Consider the following 27,718-nt stretch of genomic DNA (forward strand, 5'->3'; position numbering starts at 1 on the left):
CATGAAGCCTGGGCACATGGGCACCCCAGGACTCTGGACACCCCATCAGCTGGATCAGCAGTGGAGCCAGGACTGGAGATCCTTCCTTCCTTCCTTCCTTCCTTCCTTCCTTCCTTCCTTCCTTCCTTCCTTCCTTCCTTCCTTCCTTCCTTCCTTCCTTCCTTCCTTCCTTCCTTCCTTCCTTCCTTCCTTCCTTCCTTCCTTCCTTCCTTCCTTCCTCCCTCCCTCCCTCCCTCCCTCCCTTTAATTCATCTCTCCCTCTTCCCATCCACTCTACCCATTTATCCAGAACCTACTGCCAGTGTTTACACAGGAGGTCAGGGAGTAACTTATACCAATTTCCACACCAAGTGTGTAATTTACCTTTAAAACTTTGTAAACTCGGTCTGACTGTTGCTGTTCCTTTTGACCAGGAACACCTACAAATATTGAGTGCTGCCTGTCCCTCAAGGATGGGACATTACAGTTCTTTCCAACACTAAACATTATACAATTCTAATAGGAAAAGCATTGGCATTTATGGACACAGGTGCCTAAAAAGACTCTAAGAATTTTTTTTTCCCATAGTTTTGCAGAAAAACCATCCCAACCTTCTTAATGAAACAGGACCTAATTACTAAAATGTCTTAATTTGGGGCTCATTTCCAGTGCTAGAAAGCAACCAGAGATCCAATCAGTATTGGCAACCTGTACTACAATCACCTTGTTAGCCAAAGTTCTTCGTGTGGGTCTGGGTGATATCTTGTTGTCTGATTTCTTGCTCCCACTATTGCTATATGCAGTCACGACACTGAGAAATTTTAGGAGGAATTTTAGCAACATAAATAAGGGCAAAGGAAAGCATATTTTCCTGATCACAGACTATCTGCCAGCCATTCAGATGGGAGGGGAGGAGCTGATTTAGGCTGCTAAATTTAATTAAAGCATATGTTCTTGGGCTTTGCAGTGGGATATCCTCAAATCTCCCTTACCTTGCCTCATTTCCAGGTCATTACAAAGTTTAAATCACATCGAAAGGTTCTTGTTTCACTACAATACAATATTTTTTTTCTTTGCTTCCTCAAGAGAAATCATGCAGAGATCCGTAGCAATAAGATATTAAGAAAATTTGCAAGAGGACAGCAAAATTACGATGCTTGGAGGATCAATCAGGAAAGCAGTTACCACCTATTAAAGGTATTAAGAAATATAAGATGATGCCATTTATCATTAGAAGACATAGAGGTAGATGGAAGATTAGATGAGACACACAACGAGCAGCCTGTGGCCACAGCCCAAATGGACATCAATGACACACGTAAGGAAGGTCCTGTGTGTGGAAGCAAAAATTAGAAACCAAAAGGAAGGTGATGTTCTATGAAGTGCTTCCTTATCGCTTGCAGGTGCAGAGAGACTGATGGAGAGGCAGAGTATAAATGTAAGACAATTTCAGGCTCATATGACATGTGTAGAGTGTCAAAGTCCAGTACAGGAGAGACAGAGTTCACCTGAGGCATGGTCACTTAAAATCAGGAAGGCTGGCAGGGAGCTTTTAGAGAGGGGAGTGAGGGAAGCCAAACCAGAGCATATGGTTTGGGATGACATTTCTAAAGATGAAGACACAAGCTGAGGTACCTCTCAATAAAGAATAGGTCATGGGAAGTAAATACTCAAGCAGAAAATGGAAAACAAAAAGTTTGACATTTGAAAAGGTTGTCAAGACAGGAGCTAATGTGGCAGTAGGTGTTTTACTATGTAAATGCTGGAAACCTCAGAAATGCAGGCGATGGAACTGGCCTTTCTGAGCCTGAATGAGGAGATGGGAATACACGGATCAAAAACTTGGTGAAGGGAAATGAGTCCAAGGGACTCTGAATCAAATAAGCCAGATGCTGGCAGGAGAGAGGAAAACACATCAACAAGAATCTCTATGAACTGAAGCTCCAGGCCAAGATAAAACATTGCACCTTTGGGCCAACAGACCTTCCTACACATCTGTACAGTGGTACTGACTGATGTCAAAAAAACAAAAAAAGGTAGGAATGGCAGGAAGTAGAATCATAAAACCAAAGAATGGGTTGGATTGCAAGGGATATTAAAGATCATCTCATTCAACCCCCCTGCCATGGGCAGGGACTATCTTCTACTATTCCAGACTGCTTCAAGCCCCATCCAACCTGGCCTTGAACACTTCCAGGGATGGGGCATCCACAGCTTCCCTGGGCAACCTGTGCCAGGGCCTCCCCACCTTCATGGGAAGAATTTCTTCCAAAAATCCAGTGTAAATGATTCATCTTTTAGTTTAAAAGATTCTATCACAATAGGCCACGGTAAAAAGTCTTTCCTGTGAGCTTCCTTTAGGTACAGGAAAGGGCTCTAAGGTCTCACCAGAGGTTTCTTTGCACAGTCGGGCTAAACAAGCCCAACTCTCTCAACCTGTCTCTACAGCAGAAGTGCTCCAGTTTTCTGGGCATCTTCATGTCCTCCTCTGGAATTGTTCCAACAGGTCCACATCCTTCTTATCTTGGGGTGCCAAGAGTTGGAAACAGAAGTCCAGGGAGGGTCTCACCAGAGTGGGATGGAGGGGCAGAATCCCATCTGTTGACACACCAGCCACACTTCTGCTGCTACAGCCCAGGACATGTCTTCTCATCCACCAGCATTCTGGGTGATTTCAGTTCCCTCCATGGAGGCTGAGCAAAGGTCACATCTGAGTCTGAAGCAGCAGCTGGTGACTGATCCCAGAAGATGCGCAACTCCTGGGCTGCTATAAAAATCTAGTCCAAAAACTCATCATGAAGTCAGCATTCTGCAGCAAATTCCTCAATGTACCTTGCATCAACATCCCAACAGGATCAAAGGGGCCGAGCATCCACTAAAGCTCTGTTCAAATCCAGCAGCAGGACTGGGTAGAAAAAAGCTCTTTAAAAAAAGTTAAAAAGGGAAGTCAAAGGAATTAAATCCTTACAGGTGTTGACAGTACCGTCAGGGTGTTGAGTAGGAAACAAGCTACTGATGTGCTGCTGGTTTGTTGTTGGAGGAAAAAATTGAGTGTCATTGAACAGAGGGTAAAAAGTGATACTAGAAATAAGAAAGAAATATGGAAGAAACAGGGGTGATAAACATCCCAGACCCGCTTTGAGAGGATTCAGGGAAGAGCCTGCCTGAAAAAAAATGGATTAAAAAGACAGAATAACTACAGACAAAACAGCAGGGCTGGATATATTTACCCAAGAGTTTTAGAGCAAATAAAAAATTAAATATCTGAATTATTAACAACAATGTGCAATGTTTCACTTAAAGTGTCCCTGGTATGTGAAGACTGGAGAGGATCCAGGACAGATCCAGGGAACTGCAAACTTATAAACCTGACATCTGAACCAGACAAATTATCTGAAACTTTTGATGAAGGAAGGTAAAAAGGTTTCACTTCTGGTTAATTGCACCTTAAAGAATTCTTGGGTTTTTTTTAATGGGTTTAAAGGATGTCAATAATCCAGGAAAATTATTCTGGATGTCCAAAAAAAGGTTTAACAAAAGGTATTTAAAGGAAATAAGCAGCCTTGGGGTAAGATCATCCTCTTATCTGGTCTTGAGTGATATAAATAATCTTTTAAAGGCAGGAAGCAAAGGATTGGAGTAACAATTTGGTTTCTTCTGGTGCAAGGACTCGTGTCTTTAAATAAGGTAATGGGAATGAAAATAAAGAAAGTTCTTCACGGAGCAGGTATCAGTTATGAAAAATAGAAATGGACATTTTTATGGGCTAAAATCTGGGTGGGAGCTGGAGGAAGGAATCAGCAAGTATCACAACAGGGCCAGGAAATCTCAGGACTGAAAGTAGTTGGCGATTGGCAGAGCAGTCATAAGAATCTCCCCTATGCTCTTCTGGGACCCACTTTTGGTGAGAGGAGAAGATGGGTCAAATGTATGTGGGTCTAAAACAACACTGATTTTTAAAAAGTGCTTATTTTAAAACAAATTTCTTGTGGGCTTAATTGATCCAACCCTTCCCACTGAAGAGGGAATCGATTGTCCAACAGAATAGATGCCCTACAGAAATACCAAGGCTTCAGGAGACTGTTTGGTCCATCCCCAAATCATCTCAACCATCACAAAAAGACCACTTCCAGTGATGATTTGTGATTCAATCTGGTTTTGAAAACTTCCAGCAGCCAAAATTCCAGGCCTTTCCAGGTAGTTTGTGCAAGTGCTTTACAAACCTTAATACCAGATAGTTGCTTTTCATATCTAAATTAAATCTTCTCCCAGAAATCCAAGCCAATTTAAGCCAATGGCTTCTTGACCTATCCTCAGTGGGCATGGAGAACAGTTTTTCTGTTTCTTTTTGCAGCAAGGCTTTGTGTATCAGAGAAGTTATTCCCATTTCCCCAGGTTTTCAATTTTCTAGATTCACCAAGCTCATCTCTTTCAATCTCTGTTGGTAATTACATTGTCTAAATCTTGGATCTTTCCTAGTGTTGTTTTTTGGACTCTCTCTCACTGTCTTATAGTGTGGACAGAAACTTCAACATAAGTTCTTCTCAGTCCTTATAAACACTGGAAAAAGCACATTTGCTTTGGGCGTTGAATCCCCAAAACTTTGATTTTGTCTTTGGGCATTTTTGAAATTTTCTTTAGGAAATGGAAGATTTTCTCACATGTCTTAGACCAGTGTTGCGATTTAAAAATGATTCTGTAATGGCATTTGCAGTTTGAACAGAGTTATAATCTGTTGTGAGAGATGCACAGAATCATAAAATCACAGAACCATTAAGGTTGGAAAAGACCTCCAAGATCATCGAGTCCAAGCATGGAGCCAGCATTGCCAAGTCATGCATTGCCAAGTCCAGCACTAAACCATGTCTTTAAGTGCCACATTATGTAGTACAAATGTGTAGAAAGTCTTTTACCTTTGAAAATGTGTAATTTGGGGGAAGAAAACTATTAACTGGATGAGAGCAGAGGTAGGAAGAACTGTTCCTGACTAATGAGAGGTAGTAACTGCAGTTTTAATAACAATAACCAAATAGAGACTGGATTTTGGTAGAGGAAATTCAGCCATACCACCAGATGATGAATTAAAGCAGAATTAGATGTTTTAAATCCAGATGTTTTTTATATTTTCTATTTTCTATTTTTTTTTCCATTTTCCTATTTTCCTGTACACCCACTTATATTTCAGGAGTTCCTTTTTCAGGCTCATTATTTCTCAAGTGCAACATAAAAAGGAGGTTTTCAGTTATGGTCTGGATATTTTAATGCCTTTAGATGCCCCAGAATAGTTTGAGTTGGAAGGCACCTTAAGATTATCCCATTCCACTCCCTCTGCCATGCGCAGGGGATGACAGAGGTCTTCCACTAGACCAGGTTGCTCAAAGCCACATCCATCCCAGCCTCGGGGAAGAATTGTCATAGGAAAGGAGGAGACACTGAGATTTTCAGAGCTGAAATCTCCCTCGATTCACTCGTTGCAGTGCTTTCCTTGCATCCTTCGTAGCTGCAGCTCCTTGGCCACGGCTCCTCTGCGCCCTCCAATTTTTCCTCCTGATAATCCAGGTGCAGCACTGCTGAACCGAGCGAAAGATCATCGATGTTTTGTCAGGGAGTTAAGTGGAGTGAGGGATTTGTTCCGACCTCTGAGTTTTCCTCACCACCAGCTCTGTTTAGCCCTGTTCCCTCACCGTTGTGTTACATCTGTTGCTCTCAGCATGGGCTCCTTTAGCTCTGTCAACATCACTTTCGGTTGCCACTTGTCATCCCTGCTCCGAGCCCGATTTAATATCTCCAGCTTCCATAAGCAAAACTGATCACCGGGATTACTGAGAGTATTGGACATGCTTTATTGATGAGGTGATTGACTTATCACTGCCTCGGAGACAACGTTTTTTTATATTGGCTCATGGCTTTTATTTTCCTAATTCAGATGCAGTCAGATGCCTCCAAAAAAGGAAGGGTCAAATGTAGCAACACTCAGATAAATCCACTAAAATCCACAGCTATTGCAGCTATAACCAGATGTAACTGATGAAGGACTGCACAAAGTATTGAAAATCATTTCTTTATGGCTCGTGATTCCTCCTTGTGACGTACCAGTCCTGCCAGGTAGCCACTAGCTTGGGACATGTATTGCTGCCACTGCAGTACTTGATGGAAACATCTGTTTTATGCCAGATTTTGCTCAGTCCTGGAATTCAAGTCTCTCTTGGACTTTAAATAGACTGAAATAAGGTTGTTCAGGGATTAACTGGCTTTTTCCAGACTCCTTTTATTGTTGCTATAATATCTTTTTTATTAAATTGCTCACAGGTAACAACATACGGATGTGCTGTGATAAGCTCTCTGAGCTGTGCTGTTTTCAGGGAATCTTAGGTCACTGGATGAAGGTCTGGAAATAGGAAATAAGAGTCAGCGCTGGTTTTGTGAAGCATTCAGGCCGACTTGTGTTTGTTGCTGTGCTCCTTGCAGTTGACTGGTTTGGTGTGTAAGGCATTTGGGTGGAAAAAAGCATTTTTATCAAAGAAAAAAGTGCTTTTTCAACTGTGTTATTGGCCAGTTAATTCAGCATTAAAAAGTTGAGTACTGTGAAAAAAAAAAACGCTTTATTTTTTTCCAGCAGTCTTCAGGAAAGCCACAAGCCCAGCCAAATAACTGAAAAGAGTAGGAAAAAAATAGAAAAAGAAGGTAGAAATCTATGAAGGAAAGGGAGGAATAATTTCTTATTTAAATCTGAAAAGAAACTAGACCAAAGAAAGAAAGAAACTTCTGAAAAGAAGTTTTGTGGGGTTTTGTTTGGGTTTTTGTTGTTTGTTTTAGTTGGTTTGTTTTTTGTAATTGTTTTGGGGGGTCTTGTTTGCTTGGAGTGGGGGGGGGTTGTTGGTTTTGTCTGTTTTTTTTTTTTTTTTTTTTTTTTTTTTTTTTTTTTTTTTTAAGTGGAGACTCTTTAAGCACAAATGCAAAACTACCCTAAATAAATAATTCCTAGAACATTTTAAAATCTAGAGAAATTTATTTGTACATACTTCGGACAAATATCCAAAAAGCTGATCATTTTCTTACCTGATGGCTTTGCTTCTGTGTTTACATCTGTGTCCTAATGGGATAAATTAGGCACTCACTGACACTTTCTTGTGACATATTTTTTAGTTACCTCACTCTTTCTGAATTTATCAACTCTCCCAGTCAATCCAAAACAGGAGAGAAGTAAATAGCACATTAGATTATATACCTGATGTTAAGAACATAATCCAAATTATAACCTAAAACCTCCACTTTATTTAATGCAAGTTATTTGTCTGGGTTCTCCTGCTTTGTAGAAAAGTAACCAAGAGGATAAACAATTGGATTACCTTTCCATAAATACTTCAATAGCCCAGCTATTAAGACGTTATGATTTAAGATGATTCACAAAATAAACCTGTGAGCCAAAAGGAAACTCCTTCCAAGGAGTGGAAGAAATTCCCTAGAGACACAGCCAACCTAAGGCGTAATCACCCCAGCAGGGATGAGGTGAAAGCATCACAGCTGAGTTTATTTAAATTTCATTAGAGATCCTCCATTTCATCTGCACAGAGGAATGGGGGCAGTTTTCCAAAGCAGAAACCCAGTGACAACTTCACCCCCAAGTCACATTTCCCAAACCCCTCCAGGTTCACAGATCTGACCCCCACGAGTTTTGTTCATGTGGAACAAAATCGCTGCTTCCACCTTGGGAAACGCCGCACAGCAGCTGGCAAATGGGCAACCACCTCCCACTAAAAGATGAGAAACATGAAGATTAAGCTGTTTTAATAAAATTTTGGCCCCTGGAGCTTTTGGTTTCCATACAGCTGACTCTAAATTTTCAGATTTATAGATGTTATCACTGTGGGATGGAACAAAGCTGTTAATTATTTGGTTTTTTTGCCCCTAAATTCAGAGAAAGCAACATCTTAATGACGCACAACGCCTCGCCTTGCTTATGCAAAAGAACTGACTTCCACGCCATGCCAAAAAACCCACCCTCGGTGTTTCTAAAGGCTGTTACAGATCAATAAGCAGCTGTTAATAACAAGGACCAGCCCTGCTGCACACAATGAGAAGGTTTGCAACAGCTCAAATTCCTCAGAAGAAAAATGTCCCAAGAGAATGTGCAGCATTATTATTGTATGAATAACGCACGTATTGATTAAGCAGTATTTCTCCAGCTCCAAAATGCAAAACCAGCAAGATGCAGCCTGCAAACCAAAGCAGTCATATGAGATTTATCCCACTGTAATTTTTATGAATGCTGTCCCTTGGAATACTTGGGCTGTTTTATGTTGGCACGTGTTTATATATTTCTTTTCTTAGTTACTTTCATGAAACTCATGCTGGAGGTAAATATGATTTGTGCTGAAAATTACTGCAAAATTTTCACAGTGGTTTTTGAAATGTAATCTATACTTCTTGCAAGATTAACTCACTCTTCCTCCCCCACAAAAAAAAAAAACAAACCAGAACCCACCCAGCAAGACATAGGGCGTTGCACATGGAGCTGTAGTCAGAGGATTTTGCAGACGACAAGCAGACAGCTGTATTTCGTTATCAGTATATTTTTATGTCCCTTCTCCTAAGGGATTTTCCTCAGAGTCCACAGAAATAAATGATTATCAATGCAGCAAAAGATGGAGGAAACTACTCCGATAGCAGTTCGGTGCTGTAAAACCCTGAAGTTTATGGAGGCTCAGGTGGCCCCTCAGCCCTTTCAAAGCTTTTTTTAACAGGGCTACTGGTGCAGAACTCCATTTCTGTACAGGCAGCTGGCTTGTCAGTCCCTTGTTAAAATGAATTGTTGGTTAAAGGCTCTATCAAGAAAATCCTCTTTATAACTCCTTTTGCAAGCCAGCCACCACATAAAGCTGCTGTCGCTTGGCAAATAAAAAGCAAACTCCTCTCAGGTACAGTTGTACTCCAGACTGCTCTATCAAAGCCCTTTGGCTGGGTCAACCTCCAGTCCTGGGCTGCAATTTGTGGTGTTTTGGAGAGAATTAGTGGCTTTAGTAGCAGCAAGTTGGTGGGGTTTGTTAATTTATTTCTGTGAGCAGTGCCCTCGGCATTGTGTGACTACGAGGGAGGGCACAGACCTGTCAGAGAATCATGGAACCATTAAGGTTGAAAAAGACCTGAAAGATCAGTGGGTCCAACCATTCACCCAGTACTGCCAAACTCACCACTAAACCCTGTCCCCAAGTGCCACATCCACACTTTATTTGGGCATTTCCAGGGAAAGGTGAATCCACTACTTGCCCTTCACAATGCTTGACCAGCCTTCCAGCGAAAAATTTTTTTCCTAATATCCAACTTGAATCCCCCCTGGTGCAACTCGAGGTCGTTTCTTTTTTCGCTAGCTCTTGTTATTTGGGAGAGGAGACTAACCCCTCTCCCAGCAACACCCTCCTGCCAGGGAGTTGCAGAGCGATGAGGCGGCCCCTGAGACCCCTTTCTACAGAATAAACACTCCCAGCTCCCTCAGCCGTTCCTCGGGTTCCTCCGAGAGGAAGGAGAAGGTGACGAGGGCAGCGAGGATCAGGAGGGCGTGGAACAGCGAACACCCCCTGGGGCGGCTCCTGAGGGGCGGCCCCGGGCCGCGCCCTGAAGGGGGTGGTGCTGAGGGGAGGTGGGCGGGGCCCCCTCGGGCCGTCTCCTCCGGCGATTGGTTGCCGGGTGAAAGGGACGGAACGCTACGTCGCGGTGCACTGTGGGAGTTGCAGTCCGAAAAGGGGAGAGAGGCCGGCGACACCTGCGGGATGAGGACTACAACGATGGGGGGGGAGGGAGGGACACGTGGTCGCGGCGGGCGGGGCCGCGGCGGTCACGTGATGTTTGGGTGCCGGCGGTGACGGGCGCACGGCGGCAGGTGAGGGGCGCGCGCCGGTCCTGCCGTGGGGACAGGGGGGTGACACGGGCTGGGACCGAGGGGACAGGGGTGGCACTGGGTCTGTGTGGCACGGAGACGGGGCTGGCCTGGCTCTGGGGGTTTGTGTGACACGGGGACTGGTGCATGTGTGTGACACCGGGACAGGGATGGCCTGGCACTGTGAATGGGTGTGACACGGGGACAGGGATGGCCTGGCACTTTGTGTGTGTGTGACATGGGGACAGGGATGGCCTGGCACTATGAATGGGTGTGACACGGGGACAGGGATGGCCTGGCACTTTGCGTGTGTGTGACATGGGGACAGGGGTGGCCTGGCACTGTGTGTGTGACATGGGGACAGGGATGGCCTGGCACTGTGAATGGGTGTGACACGGGGACAGGGATGGCCTGGCACTTTGTGTGTGTGTGACATGGGGACAGGGGTGGCCTGGCACTGTGTGTGTGACATGGGGACAGGGATGGCCTGGCACTGTGAATGGGTGTGACACGGGGACAGGGATGGCCTGGCACTTTGTGTGTGTGTGACATGGGGACAGGGGTGGCCTGGCACTGTGTGTGTGGCATGGGGACAGGGATGGCCTGGCACTGTGAATGGGTGTGACACAGGGACAGGGATGGCCTGGCACTCTGTGTGTGTGTGAGGTGGGGATGGGGCTGGCTTGGCACTTTGCGTGTGTGTGACATGGGGCAGGCTGGCCTGGGTGTGTGTGACACGGGGACAGCTCTGTGTGTGTGTGACTTGGGGACAGGGCTGGCCTGGCACAGGGGGTATGTGTGTGGCATGGGGACAGGGCTGGCCTGGCATAGTTTAGGGTGTGCATCTGACGAGGGGACAGGGCTAGCACAGGGGGTTGTGACATGGGGACAGGGCTGGCCTGGCACAGGGAGCAGAGCGTAACATCGGGACAGAGCTGGGCTGGCACAAGCTGGGGGTTTGTGATATAGGGACTGGGCTGGCTCAGGGGCTGTGGGTGAAAATTGGGGTCTGGCTGCTGTTGCATGGCGTTTTATGTGTGTAGTGGGTGATTTGGGGACACAGCTGGCCTTGCCCAGGGCTGTGAGCGGGGGGGGACACATGTGAGAGTGCTGTGCACCACACCTGTGTCCCACGTCACTGGTGACTGGGTGAGGATGGGTTGTCCCTGTACCCAGTTTGCCACTGTCCCGAAGAAACCCTGACTTCTTGATTTCCAGAACAACAACAACGTTGGCAGCTGCTCCTGGGTTGTTACCTGCCAGGTTTTGGCTCAGTTTTAACCTCACAGAGGACATTATGTTGTTTACTTATTATTTTTTCCCCCTTCCAGGCTAATTCATGAACTTGAGGCAGTGGGATGGATTTGGAAGTACAGGGAGAGGAAATAAAACCACTTTTAAATGTACAAAGCGCCACTTTCTGCAGTGGCCTTCGGCTGACTGCAGAAACTTTTTTTTTGATTGCTTTTGTACTTGGAAAAGTGTTTGTGGTTTGAAGCTTTTAATAAAAGCTCCCCCGAGCTGTGGGGTACAATTAACCTCCGGCATCTGGCACCGGAGTGGACTTTGCCGGGGAAACCTCGTGTTCCCATGGAACTGCTCGGTGTCTTTGTGTGCAAATCAAAAAGCAGAGGGTTTGGAAAGCTAAAAGCACCTTTCATTCTGCCACCAGCACGCTGCATACGCCCTGCAGAACCCTCTGCTTGTTAGCACTTGAAGTTTTCTGTGTCATTTTGAAGCTCGAGGTGCATCCTTGTGTCTGGGAGTGCTGCAGGAACAAAGAGATGTTTGTTTCCAAACCCTTGCGTGGGGTGGTTGCCTCAAAGTTTTGCTTTGTGCTTCATTCTGCACAAAGGGTTTAGGATTCAGCAGACTGAATGCTAAATTTTTATTGGCTGTGTGCTGTGGAGTGGGAAGGATTGACTAAAATATGAGGGTTATCCCCCACCTTTTTTTTTTTTCTTTTGTTGTTGTTGTTTAACAATAAGGTTTATACTTTATCAAGAATTTATGCCTTTTTCCAGGCTGGTTGTTCCCTTTGCAGTGGGGCTGTGAACATACAGGGCCCTGTCCTGCTCTGCTGTTGTCCAAGTGTCCCAGCAGGTGTTTCTGGTCTTTAAGTCACCACTGACTCAGGCCAGCTACTGTCTGACCCTTTGATGCTCTCCTGCTCCACTGTCTTCTCCAGCTGTGATGCCTTTTTCCATCTTCTCTCCAGACTGAACTCTGGATGTTTCCTGGAGTGTGAATCATAGGATCACAGAATGGGTTGGGTTGGAAGGGACCTTAAACACCATCCAGTTCCACTCCTGTGCCATGGGCAAGGACATCTTCCACTGTCCCAGGCTGCTCCAAGCCCTGTCCAACCTGGCCTTGGGCACTTCCAGGGGTGGGGCAGCCACAGCTTCTCTGGGCAGCCTGTGCCCGGGCCTCACCACTCTGTCAGTAAGGAATTTCTTCCTAAAATCCAATCTAAATCTACCCTCATTTAGCTCAATGACATTCTCCCTTGTCTTCTCACCCCCTGCCCTTCTGGAAAAATCCCTTTTGTTTGTGTTGATGCAAATTCAGGTTTTTAAATCCCTGATGTGTCAGGGCATTGCTGTCTGACCCCTCTTGTTGCCTTCCTGCTCTGCCATCTTTGCCAGCTGCAACATCCTTTTCCCTCTCATCCTCAGGCTGGTTCCTGGATTTCTTCTAGGGTGTTGAATGTGCTGATTCCCACTTTCCAGTGGTCATCTATGCAACAAATCCCTCTTCTTGAACTCTCCAAGGCCTCCAAGGCCTCCAAGTTTGCTTTTGCTTATTAATGCAACTAAAAATTAGCTTGAGCACTAATGCAGCTTTGATGGACATGGGAGAGGCTGATCAGTGCAGCCACGTGTCCTGCTTGATCCAGGCTTCTGATCCAGGTTCTCTCCCTGTTTCCATCTGTTACTGTGTCTAAAGCAAGAGTTACAGGGTGGTGAGGCAATGAACCAGGTTGTCCAAAGAAGCTGTGGATGCCTGAAATCCCTGAAAATGTTCAAGGCCAGATTGGATGGGACTTGGAGCAACCTGGGACACATGGAAGGTGTCCCTGCCTCTGGCAGGGGTTGGAACTGGATGAACCTAAAGGTCCCTTCCAACCTGAAGTGTTTTGTGATTCTCTAAGTTATTTAGTTGAGATTGGCTAAAGACACTGTTCGAACAAAGATTTCAATATTACGATATTTTATTCCCATCCTCTCTTGTGCAAGCAACCTCATTAATTTTCTCACAGCTCTCCTTATTTATTTGCTTATTTATTTAAAATATTTTAAACCTCTTACCATTTACTCCTGATCACACATCCCTCTGGTGTGACCAGGTCTGCCTGCCTACTCTGAATTTGGAGAATCTTTACTGGGAGTAGAGGAGAAATAAATATTTGGTGTCTTGATAAATTTTCTCATTGATATTACAGCACTTAAAATGTCATTGAAAATAAAGAAAAGAGAGGGAAGCTGAAAATGAATGAGTCTATGCTTCCCCTTCTTTATAAATATCTATATATATCTATAGATATAAAAAATGGTATTTTAAATTGTTTGTTGTTCTGGGATTTCAGGAATATTTAAAGAGCAAGTGTGAAAGGGTAAATAATATCAAGATAAAAATAATACTTTTGATTCCCTGCCTGTACCATAAACACATTCTGCTTGACGAAAGTGGAATGAGCTGTTGAAAACTTTCAATTTACTTTTCACATTTTTATTATCTTCCTTCCTGCAGTTCACCTACTTTGTGCTGTGGGGTGAGCTGGGTGGCTCTCACTTGGGTGTTTATGGACCTTCCAAGGGTTGCTGGTGCTTCCGAGGGCTGGAAATTGGTGACACCTGAGGGTTTTTAGGTGGGCAGGAGGAGCCTCTGTTTTATTCAGGGTTGGAGTCATCGTTGTCAGGGCAAAGGCTGCTTGCACTGGAAAGGACCTGTGTCCAGGTTTGATCCCAGTGAGGATGGATGGATGGAAGGCTACGTGGATGACTGAATCTTTCCACCCAGGGCATGGTTGGTCATGTGTTTTGACTTCTGGTGTCTGGGCTGGGGGTGAACAGGTTGAAGGCAGCCCTGTAGAGAAGGACTTGGAGGTGGATGAGAGGCTGGACATGACCCAGCCACGTGCACTTGGAGCCCAGAAATCCAAACATGTCCTAGGTTCATCCAAAGCAGGGTGGGCAGCAGCTGAAGGGGGGATTCTGCCCCTCTGCCCCATTCAGGTGAAACCCCACCTGCAGAGCTGCCTCCAGCTCTGGGTTCCCCAGCACAGGAAGGACATGGAGCTGCTGGAGCAAGTCCAGAGGAGGCACCAAGGTGATCAGAGGGCTGGAGCCCCTCTGCTCTGGAGCCAGGCTGGGAGAGCTGAGATGTTCACCCTGGAGAAGAGAAGGCTCCAAGGAGGGTATAAAAGCCCCTTCCAGTGCCTGGAGTGGGTCCAAGAGAGCTGGAGAGGGTCTTGGGACAAGGGCCTGGAGTGGTACAACAAAGGGGAATGGCTTCCCACTGCCAGAGAGCAGGTTTAGATTCAATATTAGAGAGAAATTCCTTATTGTGAAGGTGGGGAGTCCCTGGCACAAGTTTTCCAGTGAAGCTGTGGCTATCACATCCCTGGAAGTGTCCAAGGCCAGGTTCGACAGGGCATGGAGCAACCTGAGATAGTGGAAGGTGTCCCTGCCCGTGGAGAGGGGCTGGGACTGGATGATCTTTAATGTCCCTTCCAGCCCAAACCATTCCATGATTCCTGACCGTTAGAATGTGTGTGTATTTTCCTGTGACATGATCCGCTCAGCCTAAATTTAATCCAGCTAGTTAAGTGTGAGCCTAACTCACAACTGGAGTATCAGATTGTACCTCCACGATGGTGTTTGCAGGGGAAATGCTGCAGAACTTCTTCCTCAGCAGCGTGACCAACCTTTCAAAGTGCATTGTATTTTGCAGAACACCTCTTGCCATGTGCAAATCCAGAGCGTGGCCCCAAACTGGCGTTGGTGTTTTTGGCAGCGGCTTTGGGCACCACAAGGCTGGAGGAAAGCTTTGCCCTTCACTTGGTGCTGACTGCACAGGAAGCTTCATAAAATATTAGTGCTCTTTTCCTGCTGCAAAAGAGCCAGAAGTGTCTGTGTTTTGCTGTCAGAAAGGCTATTTGTGGTTTTTAATAATACACTGTATTTCCCAAAGAATATGGTCAAGATAAGAATCCTACTCCCTATTTTTTTTTAATTCTGCTTCCCTTGCAAATGGTGGCATCTAAGATTAAAATAACGCAAGAGTTAAATTAATCTGATTTAACACTTGCAGGGAGGTTTCTATTTAAAACTCTTTTTCTTCAAAGTGTCACTAGTCAGGAAATTCAGTAGGCAGGTGCCATCTCTTTGTTGCAGTGCATGGGCACATCTCTGCAGTGTTTCTGATGATGGAAAAAAATAGCATTTAACTAAAATAAAAAAAAGGACAGGATGGTTTATCTTTTTTTTTTTTAATGCACGTTTTTTGTGTCCATTAGAAAAGCAAAGATTGCACTGATGATCAGTTGCTTTTTAAATGTATCCTGAAGATGGGTACAAAAAATAAGAGAGAAATATGTATCAGCAGGTGTTTTTGAATTTTTTTTGTTTCTGGGATGCAGAGCTGTGGGGAAAAGCTCTCCCAAGGGCTGTTTAGGTGTGTTGGCAGTTCATCTATAAGCAAAATCTGGAAAATATTTTCCAGCTTCTCCTTGAATAAAGCCAAACTTGGCTGCAATACCTATATTTTTTGAAAAATTCCTTTTTTTGGAAGTAAATATTGATGTTGAGTTAGGTGATGATTTCTTCCCTCTCTCTATCATCTCTTCCTTAAATAAAAGCAGAAAATAACTGCAAAATGTTTGATGTTCTTCACTGGGTAGTGTTTGTTTTGTTCTTGCTCTGCCGTCCCCCCTGCTGCAAAGCCAGGCATTGCAAAAATAAGATTTTTTGAGGTTATTGAGGACTTTATTAGTCCTCCTTCTCCTCTCTGCGTACATTTATTGTCATTCTAGTCATGAATAACTTGGCCATGTATTTTTTTTCCCCTTGTAGGACTCCTCCATCATCTGGTGCATGGAGTAAAGGAGTGCAGGAGACAGCCGTGCTGTAGGATTTTATTCAGGAGCTGTTGCCATAGTTCTTATTTCTGTAAAATAAAACATTTTCTTCTTCCACGAGAGACTTTGATCATGCTCATTGCTGAAACCTGTTGCTTTTTTTTTTTTCCATTTATAATGAATCTTCTTCTGATGCTTCTGCGTGGAGGAGGGAGGTGCCTCCTTTATTTTTTTACATGTGAAAAACCAGGCAAATTTGGAGGTGTTACGACCCAGATTTTTGGATTAACCCATTTCTTGTCTGTGTGAGATGCCACAGACTCAAATATGGTATGAGGGAGCTTCCAAACTTGCTATTAATGACTGCTTTGTGAAAAATCCCATACACGACCAGGAATGCTGTTTTTCTTAATCTTTCCTCCCCCACTTTGAAATTCCCTAATTTTTTTTGTGATGGGACAAGGGGGAAATGGCTTCAAGCTGAAGGAGCTGAGCAACCTGGTCAAGTGGAAAGTGTCCCTGCCCGTGGCAGGGGTTTGGAATGAGGTGATTTTTAAGGTCCCTTCCAACCCAAACCATTCTGTGATTCTATGATTTACTGACATGTGACATCTCATGACTGTGACCACAGCCCTCATGCAGTGGTGCTGCCTGCCCAGCTCCTGTGCCTCAGTTTTGGGGAATCTTAGAGGAACAAAACCTTCTTGGGCTGTTTAGGGAAGATTTGGATGATGCCTCGCTGGATCTATAACTTGTGGAATAGTCACTTAAATTTTAGGTTAATTAAATCATCAAACAGTTTGGGTTGGAAGAGACCTTCAGGAACATTCTCATTCCAGCCCCCTGCCATGGGCAGGGAGACCTTCCACCAGACCAGGCTGCTCAGAGCTCCATCCAGCCTGGCCGTGGACACTCCAGGGGTGGGAACTGTTCAGGATCAGAGGGAGCAGTGGTTGCAACTTGCTGCAGGTAATTGCAATTAAGTTTGAGCTGAATTATTAGCAAATGCTTTGCATCATCCCATGTTCCAGCGTGGAGATGTTCACCATGCTCCAAGTTCTTCTAATTTTGGAGATGAAAATGCTGCCGTGCATCTGGAGGTGGGGGAGGTTGTTGAGGCTGTGGGAGCAGTGCTGGGTAACACCTTGTTTCATGTAACCCTGTACGTGACAGAAATTCTTGTTGGAAGCTGCAGGTCTTCAGATTTTCCTTCGTGCAAACTGAATCAAGAGCAAAACCTTAATACAGCTTTTCACTGTATTTTTTCCCCGCAAAAACATTTCATTTGTGACCCCTTGTGCACTATCCACTTTCTGGACTCTCACAAGAATCTCCTAAGTTCTAAAATACCTGATTTATACAAGTTAGACATAGTGTTAGATAGTTTGAGATATGATTTACCTTCCCCAAATGTATTGATGTCTTCTGTTCTGTGCCTGGTAATCTCCAGGTGCTCCCTTACCCAAGTGCCTGTCACTGCTGGGGTGACCCTAATCTCAGTCCCATCAAATATTCTGCTGCAGGTTGTGGATGCTCAGTGAAAAAGTATGAAAAATTAAGCTTACAAATATATGTATATTATTAACAACTAATTTCTATAATGTAGTGCATAAGAACCATATATATAAAATTCAAATATATATAATAATACTGACTGTGGTTTTGTTTGCTTATGTCTTTGGTTTTTTTCACCTTTGTTTTAAAGAATTGAAAATTTTAGTCTTTTCTCTGCCAAAGTCGCTGTGGGATTGATGTGGGCAGGATGAGGCCATGGTGAATACTCATAGCTGTGATAAGGGAAGTTTGTCCAACCTCCTGATGCTCCCCCATCCTCTTACAGACCATCCCATGAAGGTTTTAAGGCTATCCAGAGCTGCAGCGATGGTAAAAAATAAAGTCATTTTACTAAATCTACTTTTACTAATGATAAATGTGGTAAAACTGTAAAATAATTAAAATAGTGGTGTTTCAATTGTGTTGAGGCTGCTGCATGTTAGAGGTTCAATTTCTCAGTGTCGAGGTCCTTCAGCTTCCATTAACAGCAAATGCTCAAAGATATAGAAGGTGGCAAAATGTGGGTGTGGAAGCCTGAGAATGCTGTCCAAAGCTTTTTGACACTTCTATTTTAAAGAACAATTGTGTGCTTTCCAAAGCCCTCCTTAGTTTTGATCATGCACCATGGGGAGGTTTCATAGCTATGGGGTTTTTTTCTAAAAATGTAATAGATTCTGTCCTAGCCAAGTGCCCAAACCAGCTGCCTGGAGAGACATCTTAGCAAGTGGTGAAAGCAGGATTACATTTTTTGTGTAAAACAGGACACCTTTGAATTTGAAAAAGCAAACTGAGGGTCTCACTGCAGATATTTTCCTGTTGATGATCTTCAGAGCTGAAGCAGGTGGGTTTCATAGGATCCTAGAATGGTTTGGGCTGGAAGGGACGTAATTCCAACCCCCTGCCATGGGCAGGGACATCTTCCACTATCTCAGGTTGCTCTAAGCCCTATCCAACCTGGCCTTGAACACATCCAGGGATGGGACATCCGCAACTTCTCAGGTTTTGTCTCCTTTGTCCCAAACATAGGGTAGTTGTGAAACTAGAATTCTGGTGGGTTGGCTGTTTTTTTACCTCTTATGGGAATACTGGGAAATTAATTGTCAAGGTCCTCTTCCCTGTGCATGGAAACCATGGTCTGCTTTTTTTTTTTTTTTTTTTTTTTTTTTTTTTTTTTTTTTTTTTTTAAATTTCTATTTCTTTGCACATTGTTCTGGTGTACCTTTGTTTCCTGTCATATACAGAGATATCCCACAGGCTCTGAGGTCTTCAGGGTTGCTCTTCTCTCTTTGGCCAGTTCTGTTTCTACTGCACTGTGCTTGCCATCCTTTTAAAAACTAATTAGAATTTAAGTATAATCTCAGAAACAGAGTTATGCATCCTAGTCCTGTTTGTGAGGCATTTGAGCACAAAATATAAGGAGTATGTGCAGAAAATAGTCTGAACATCCTGCTATCCCCAGGTGCACTCACTGCCTCTCTGCCTGTACTTCTTGAATTTGACCATCTCTTTCCTTCCTGGGGAGACCAAAGAGTGTTTTTGAATTTTCCTCGGTGGCTGCTTTGTGGGCTTGAGATGCTGCTGGCTCCTTTCAGCCCCGTTGGGGTGTGAGATCCTCCTCCTGGTTTGGCTTTTGCTGCTTTTCTCCACCAGCAGAAAGGAAATTGCTTTTCAAAATCTGTGGTTCTTCCTGGGTTAGGGCAATAATCCAATTCCTTGGAAGCAAGTGGTGTCCTGCAGGGTAAGGGGATGAGTGGTCTCCACTGGTCATTTACATGCAGATCACAGAAGGGTTTGGGTTGGAAGGGACCTTCAAGATCACCTTGTTCCAATCCCCCTGCTGTAGGCAGGGACACCTTCCAGTAGACCAAGCTCTGTCCAATCTGGCCTGGAACAGTTCCAGGCAGATGGGTCCCTTGGCTGCTTTCCTCTACAACTTTGGTGGAGGGAGACTCGTGGACTTGATACCCTCCTTGCTCCTCTCCCACACCCCAGAGTGGCAGTTGGTTGTCGTGAGTGGATGTCATCTCAATGGACATCATCTTGAAGCCTACCAGCATCATGATAAATCCCTTGTTGGCTGGAGAAATGTCTTCTGGTGTTTCTCCACCCTCTGTTTCCGTTAACTCACCATCCTGGACAGACTGAGGCTGGTCGTTTTGCCTGGCTGGCTGCAAGCCACTTTGCAGAGTTGTTCTCCTGAGCAGACCAGGGTCATCTTGCACTCGCTGATTTGGTAGCCGGGCTCTGATGCCGACTCCTGGCGTGGCATCTCATAAATAGCTCCAGTTTTCCGTTTCATTTCCCCGACCTGTTTACACCTTGCCAGAAATAATTACAACCTCTGAGCCTGGGGTGTGCTGGGCAAGGGGGAGGAGGGATAGGAGAAAAACCTGCAATCCATGATTTTTTGTGCGCTGTCATGAGTACGGTGCTGCCAGCGGGATTGGGATCTCCCTTCTGGGGCATGAATCAGGCTGTGCTCGTGTCTGCCCGGCATCGCTCCTGTTGTGTGCTTGAGAATTCTTCCCCTTCCTCTGTTCAGCATCATTCTAAATTCATATCCCAGGTGGTGCCTCCCTCACCTGCTTTATTACCTCTTTATGTGTTTTCCCAGGAATGTCTCACACGCGGGTAAACCTCTCCTGCTTCCCTTGTAGAACCAGCTCTTTCTGCGCTCTTCCTCCTCCAGCGCCTGTGCATTTTTCCTCCATCCATGCAGAGCTACTTTTCTCCTTCTTGCCATGTTTTTTTGAGCACCTTGGAGCCTGCACATCCTCCTGGAGAGGCGGGTGGATGCCATCAGTGCTGGTTTTGCATCCAAGCCGGCGCTCGCTGTGGTCATGTGTGGAGCCGGTGGGGAAGGCAGGAATATTTTTAGCCTGCACTTCTGTGAGCTGCTCAGGGGGCCGCCCACAGCAGAGTATTAAAATAATAGCGGGGACATTGGGTAAGCTCTGCAGAAAAATGTTGATATGCAAATTGCCATCTTAAGAGCAAACCTCAGGGCGATTTTTGGCAATGCATGCAAGGCTCCGGAGCGGTGTGTTTTGAATAAAGATTACAGCAAAGGGATTTCGCCTGGAGGCCACGCTCGTCTCATTTATTCTGAAGCTTAGCAGAACTGGTAATTCAGTGTTGGAAGCCAACAGGGTGAAACGTATGCACCTTTAAAAAGGTATTAGATTAGCATTGGCGAAACAAAATGTCATGTCACCTCTGTAACTGAAATTTCCAGGCTTACAGAAGCAATAAATTCGGTTGGATTTCATTTGCGAGTAGTTCCTGGGCGCTGTCCAAGGAAGAGGTGGCTCTGATGGCAGCAGAGTTGGTTTGGGAGGTTTCGAGGCATTACCTAGTAAAAAAATGAGCTTGTGCCAGCTGATTCCACACTGCTTTGACTTTCCTCTTCAACTTGGTGATGGACAGCTTGGCTGTTGGAAACTTTGCAGTGGGAAATCAGATCACATATGAATTCCTAATTTTTGTTGGCTTTTTTTTTTGTTTATTTTCTAGGATATTGAGTTCGTGTTGGCACTACTGGGAGGGAAACAGTAGTAAATTCATGTAATATTAGAACAGTTTGGGTTGGAAGGGATATGAAAGATCATCAAATTCTAACCCTCTGCCATGGGCAGGGACACCTTCCAGTAGACCAGGATGCTCCAAGCCCTGTCCAGCCTGGCTTTGGACACTTCCAGGGATGGTGCAGCCACATTGCCATTTAAAATGTCATGTCAAGCTTCCCATCCACCAATATCCCCAAGTCCTTCCCCTCCTCAGGGCTTTTCTCAATGAAGGGTTTGAATTCTTTCATTTATTCCAGTTCTTGAGGAGCAAGAACAAAATTGTAGGTGTTTTCATTATTCTTTGTTTCCTTCGTATCACAAAAGTTCATATCACAACAAATATGTTGCTCTAGAATTGGAAAGTGGCAGTAAATTAAACAACTTGTGAGTTTTAGAGTTTGTTTGGATTTTTTTAACTCTTAAAGATTGTTACAAATCCATCCCTTTTAGAGGCTGGAGAGGGATGATTTTGAGTGGGAATAAAAGTAGTTGGTAGCTAATTTTTCTCTCTTTGAATGAAGCATGGAAGAACCAGGTGGCTGAGACTCTGTGGGAACACATTCTGACTTCAATACAAGTCTGTGTTGATCAGATCTTGGTTCACTTGTATCCTTCTACTTTAATTACACGTTCCAGCACCATGAGACTTTTAAATATCAGATTTTGAGAATGTTCTCTGCCAAAACTGCATGCTTTAAGTGCAGATCCTGTTGGCAGGCATCTCAGGAGCTGTTGACTTCCCTCTTTTGTAACCTCATCCTCTCTTGCTGAATTTTTTTTTTCTCCCTAAAATTCTAACGTAATTTGATAAAATAGCAAAGCTCATGGGTGTGTAGCCCTGTGAAGATCACTGTGTCCTGCTTGCATCCCAACAGAGCCAAGGGAGTACAAGAAAAACAGCTTTCAAGTTTGGTTCAGGCACATCTTGAATCTTCTTTGTGTCTGTCCTTTGGTGCATCCTGCTTCTCCCTGGCCTTAAACACAAGATGCTGGTTTAGTCTTCTCCTGCTGGCTTGTGCCTTGTTGAGATACTGATTCTTCCCTCCAAGGTCATGAAACTCTGCATCTGACTTTGAAATTCTCCAAGTCTCTACCTCTCCATTCTTCTTTCTTCTTGATGATTTCATTTGTAGGAATGTTCTTAATTTTCTCTGAAGCTTTTTTTTTTTTTTGGTGGTGTATCTTCAGGGAACATCACAGCTGACTGTCATGCCAGTGTTTTTGTCTTTCCAGATTGTGTTTCCTGAAATTTCCCATCAAATCTGTGTTCAGTCAACTCCTTCTGCGTTCAGTCTCCTATTTTAAGGTCCTTATTGCAGGAATTATCTCCATAGTCTGTATTTGTACAACATTTCACATGATACAGATGTGATTCCAAAGTGGTGCGTTTGATAATACCTTTAAAATTGTTGCTTTGCTAGTTAACAATCTTGAGAATGCTGCCATTTTATATGAATATTTTTTACATACAGACCAGAGACAAAAATTAAGACATATTAAGACATTGTAGATGTTAATACTTAAAAATCAAATACAGATAATTAAAATACACATGTATTTTTTCTGGCCCTACCTTAGATCCTTTAGTAGTTATGACATCAGCTGCTTTCTGTGGGGCAACTGAAATGCTGAACTCTGATCTCAGCAGATATGTAATATTTTTGTAAAGCTGTGCATTTAGATTAATTCTGTCTGCCGTGGAATGTGCTGAGGATTTGTGATCCTCAGCAAGCGTTTGACAGATCTTAACTAGTTCTGCTCTGTCTTGTCAATCAAAATTAAACGCCCACCTCACTCCTTCCTACTTTCTCTCTCTTCCAGCCTTTTTATTTAGGTTGGTCATTAAAATTGCTCATAACCATAGAAACGAGGAAAACCCGCCCCTTACTTTCCAGAGCCTTAGAGTGATATTCCTGTACTGACATCATGTGAATTACATACACGATGGCTTAAAAAAAACCACCCCAAAAACCTGCAGGTGGGCAGAGTTGCCATTAATTCCTCCCTGTGATGGAGTTCTCCCAGTGGATGCCAACCAAGGATCACGTCCCTCTTGCTTTCCTTTATGGAGAATGCAAAAGGGACACAAAGGAGAGGCCCTGCTGTGGAGAAACCACGAGTAAAAGATTGAATTGGGGAAGAAAACTTCAATTCCAGGGATGGAACTGGTGGGAGAAGATGGGTGGGCAAGAAGTCTCATGTGCAATGCGGTGTGGTTTTGATCATTTCAATATTGGTTTTCGTCCTCCTAAGGCTGCCTTGGGTGCTCTGGGAGATGGGAATAATGATATTTATGGGAAATTGGACCACCAGGTTTCTACACTTAAGGACCTGAACCCCCACTTGGCAGGTTGGGGTGTGCCATGGCGTAGCTTGTTCTGAAAAAATGAAATGGCTGCTGGTTGGTGGTTTTTTTTTTGTTTGTGTTTTTTTTTTTTTTTTTTTTTTTGCTTGTTCAGGCAGTTTAAAAATGCTTGTCCCAAGGCTACATGAGGGTGGTAAAAACTCCTACCTTAGCAGCCATGAACATCTTGAGATTTCAGTCCTGGACTCTGTGTGCCGGACAAATAATTCTGTTTTCACTTGGAGCAGGACTGCCTCAATTTGAGACAAATTTTGTCATTTTTTTCTCCCCACCTTAAATTGCAATAAATCATATGTAGGAAGGTCTCCAGGCTGGAGATGTGGATTGCTCCTGAATTAGTTGGATGTAAAAGTTTCACCACTCTTTTTATATGAAGGCTTGTCTCTTGGGAAGAGGAATTTTGACCTTTGGCCAGAGAAATACCAAGGAGGAAGTGTTGTGTGATGTGGCATGACAAGATGCTGCTGAGCAACGTCTTAGATTTTAAAGGTCTTCCTTATTTACTCTATCTTTGAAAGCTGGTTCAGAGTACTGTACTTTAAGGGTCTTAATAATTATTTTTCCCCATGTTTTAGAGGTGTTGGCTTTTGAGGGTGTTGAAGTTGATTGTGTAATCAAATAAGGAGGGATCAGTAGGCTTTCCTGGTTAGTCTGGAAGGCTGTTTTCTGTGTGGTGATGCTCCTCCTGCTTAAAACAAGGCCAAAATACCAACATTTTCATTAAAAAAAATTTCTTTCAGAAATAATTGCTGTAAAAAGTGTGCAATATTTTTATTTCCTTACTTTGCCCAGTGTATAAGTGCCTCTACCTGAGTTGTCTAAGCCATTCTTTTTCTTCTTTTCTCTTTTATTTTTTTATTAAAGCATAATAAACTTCATTAAAAATGTCTTAAATTCTTTCTGGAGCATTAGTTTCCAAATTGGGCAAAAAACCCCAGAAGCGGTTGTGAAAGTGTTTGTGGGAAATGAGTTTATGATGTCATTACAGTTGCCAGAGTTATCTGAGTTTTTGGATCCTTATGGGTGCTGTTCCTGATGGGAGGAAATGGCCTCAAGTTGCACCAGGGGAGGTTTGGATTGAAAAAAATTATAAAATTACTCACTGAAAGCGTGGTCAAGCATTGGACAGAGTGCCCAGGGAAGTGGTGGAATCACCATCCCTGAAAATGTTCAAAAGCCCAGTCTGGGTCCACTTGGTTTTCTCAGTTGTGTGGTTCTCTCTCAGCAATCCCTATATTTGCATGGGCTTTCTTTTTGTAGGAAATGTAGTAAAAATGTAGTAAAAACGTACTAAACTCAGATCCTGTTTAACTTGCTAATACTGACTATAAAATATGACATCGCTAAACGGGGGAATGACAATAATGTCAAATCACAAATTGCAGAAAATGAAAATTACTTGCTGTGTTTTGCTAGGTATCCCCTAATGCTTGCACCCTGAAAAAAACAGGGAAGAAGTGTTCTTTTGTTTCCTTCTTTTTGTGTTTGCTCCATTGTCAACAGACATTGTGTAGGCCAAAAGCAAAGCTTGCCTAATATATGGATATGTTTAACAAATTCACAGGGTGTGAAAACTCCCAGTTGAATCTAAAGATACAGCTAAAACCTCAGTCTTGGGAATCCCTGAGCTTCAGACTGAGGGAAACAGAGCAGATAAAAGCCTGTTTGTGCTTTTCACATCTGATTTTCTTTTTTTCCCCCTTTTATCTAAACAGGGACAATACTGCTGAGCTGGGCCTTGGGTCCATTGGGGTATTGCTGCCAAGTTCCCAACAAGTGTCTCCACAGCACAGCAGAATAAAATTGTGGGTGAGGTAATTTTTCCTGTTTTCTTTCCTTGATAATCCTTCTCATTTCATTTTTTTTTTCTTTGATTTTGATTGGTTTTCTCCATATCCTTTTAGCTCACTGAAGGTGATGCTGCATGTTGTAGAGGAGGCTCTGGAGTGGGGGTGTACAAATGCTGTGGTCTTTGCTCTTGCAGATGTTCACCTCTGGGTGACATCTTCTGCTCTTGCCGTGGTTTCCTTGTTTTAACTGCTTACTGTTGGGTGACCTCCATCCAAATTCTCCCTCTGGTGTTTGATCTTGGCTGTATATTAAGCTCTGGGATGTCCCCTGCTCATGGCATGTTGACTTTGAGCTGGGCTTTCTGGCCAAAGCCAGAGCTGCTGGATGTTCTCTGCTTGGAACAGATGGTCAGTGAAAGTTCCATTTTTCAAGGTGTAACAGACTGTGTCTGTAAAACCTATGGAGTTCTTTAACCGCAATAACACTTTTCTTAAACTGCATCTGTTTTTCCCACCTGGAATATCGTTAACGGTAATTTGTATCATGGCTGGAATAGTTGTTTCTTGGGCTCCAGCTTAACAGGAGGGAATAAGTCTTTTCTTGGGTTTTTTTGATTTACTGTCTGTTTTTCCTTGCTAGAATGTTATTATGGAACTAGCAAAATGGGTGGATTTTATATATTCATCTGAATTGATTGGTTATCTTGCACGAAGAAACTGAAGATGTTGAAGAAATTTGAAACAAGTCCTAAAAAAAGGTGTTTTTAAACTTTTTAAAATAGTTTTTATTTCTCAACTTCCTTTTTCCACAGCACTTTGAGCACTGCCTTGTTCCAGCCCCGATTCGTGCCCGGAGCTGAAGAGATTTGTAACGTTCAGTAAATAATATGCGTAAATTGTGCCAATTAACGTTCTGAGTAATTACCAACAGCAGAGTAAATACGAGGTTAATGAGATTAACGGGGCAGAGGAAGGAAAGCTCTGAGTGCCCCTCCCGGTGTCCCCAGAGCCCAGGGTGGCCCCGTTGCTGTTGACGAGCCCAGCATGGCTGAAGCTGCAGCGGTGATTTTGCTGCTGTTCCCCATACAGAGCCTAATGAGTTCCTACTGCTGGAGTTTTGCTTTACATGCTGGATAATATTATTAAATCCCACTCCTTGCGAAGGTTGTTTTAGATAGTTGTTATTTATGTTTTTTTTACCCTATTTGTTTCTGGTTCTCGGGCTCAGTGATAAGGTGCCTGATCAGCCCTGGTCCTCTGACATCTTCTCCCAGACATCTGGTACCCTCCTGGATGTCTCCTCAAGGCTGCCAGAGGAACTGGCCAAAATCTTTTCATGTTACTGTCAGAATATTGTACTCTGAAGAACTTTGAGATTAACTCTTATTTTCTTATCCAAAGCTTCATCCTGGCTTGATTTCATTTGTCCCTGTTTTTTTTTTTCTCTCTAGGAGCTCTTCATTACATGCTCTCCATTGAGTCTTGCAGGGACAGAAAGTCCAATTTCTGAGCAAAACATGATTATTTTTCTACTCTAATATCTCTCAAGCCCTCTCTCTTTTCCAGGTTAGTGGGTTTTCTGCTCTCTGTCCATCATCCTCCAGCATCCTCTGGCAGTCTTCAATGTTTTATCAATGTCACTACCTCAGAATTGTTTATTTCAGTTTTCTCCACCCAAAACTGCATCAGCGTGGTTCCCTCAAAGCTCTGGCCACCGACTCCCCTTGCTGGTCACGTCACAAACTGCAACCTATTTTTTTTTTTTTCTGTTTTAAATGAAAATGCCTTACCCGGAGACCTATTTCGTTTACTCAAGATAAATGTTGTACTTACGACTCTGTTTTTTCTTGTTCCAGCAGTTCTGATTAAACCATGAACATTCCATGTAAACAATTCAGGTAGAATATGGACACTGCACACTGCCTAGATGAATTATTCACCTCTTAGCTTTTGTTTTCATTTCCTGGGTGTTTGGTTTTCTTTTTTCGTGTGGATTTATTTTTTAGATTTATTTTGTTATTGCAAGTTATTTTCCTCCTCTTTCAATTGTGTAGAGCAGTGATTTCTTTCTCCTCTCAGTTCTTTTGTGTTTTGTTGTGAGGTTGACTGACACGTGGTGTTCTCCTCAACCCTTCCAGTTGCAGGGAAGGATAAGGAAGAGCCAGGAAGATCCAGTAGATCAATACCTGGCCCTGAGCCTGGGGTCAGCAGCAGATTTTTGGGTTTTCTTACAAGGGGACGCTGTGCTAGTGAGGTCATTTGTTCTGCTATCTCAGTGGAGGTAGGGGATGGAGATCCCTGCAGCAGCAAAGTCACCAGAGTTATTGATGTGTTCAAAACCATGAAAGTGCCTGAGGCCATGTAGGAATTAGGGCTCCTTGCCCAAAAAGAGGTGGTGGGAACAGACTCCCACAGCTGGAGGGACAAGGAGCAGAACGGATCCAAGGGGACGTGGTCAGTGACCTGCTGTGCCACTTGGGCCACTACAAGTCTCTGGGGCCAGATAGG

The 27,718-nt window shown here is 43.8% G+C and overlaps 1 protein-coding gene across 8 annotated transcripts in view; it reads left to right on the forward strand.

Annotated features, from left to right (window-relative positions):
• The first annotated feature begins 9,792 nt into the window (after window positions 1–9,792).
• The window catches only part of TSNARE1 (t-SNARE domain containing 1), a 458,033-nt gene continuing 440,107 nt past the window's right edge, over window positions 9,793–27,718 (forward strand). For 5 of the 8 annotated variants that reach the window (XM_066175253.1, XM_066175288.1, XM_066175305.1 and 2 more), the window contains exons 1-2: window positions 9,793–9,856; window positions 25,136–25,229. The gene's annotated coding sequence lies outside the window, so the exon portion shown is untranslated. Of the gene's footprint in view, window positions 9,857–25,135; window positions 25,235–26,714; window positions 26,777–27,718 lie in introns of those variants that run through there. The other 3 variants (XM_066175258.1, XM_066175265.1, XM_066175280.1) reach the window with 3 other exon arrangements.

The sequence above is a fragment of the Chamaea fasciata genome, unplaced genomic scaffold, assembly GCF_029207755.1.
Source record: "Chamaea fasciata isolate MVZ Bird 193981 ecotype frontalis unplaced genomic scaffold, bChaFas1.0.hap1 SCAF_1, whole genome shotgun sequence".
Classification (NCBI taxonomy): Eukaryota; Metazoa; Chordata; class Aves; order Passeriformes; family Sylviidae; genus Chamaea; species Chamaea fasciata.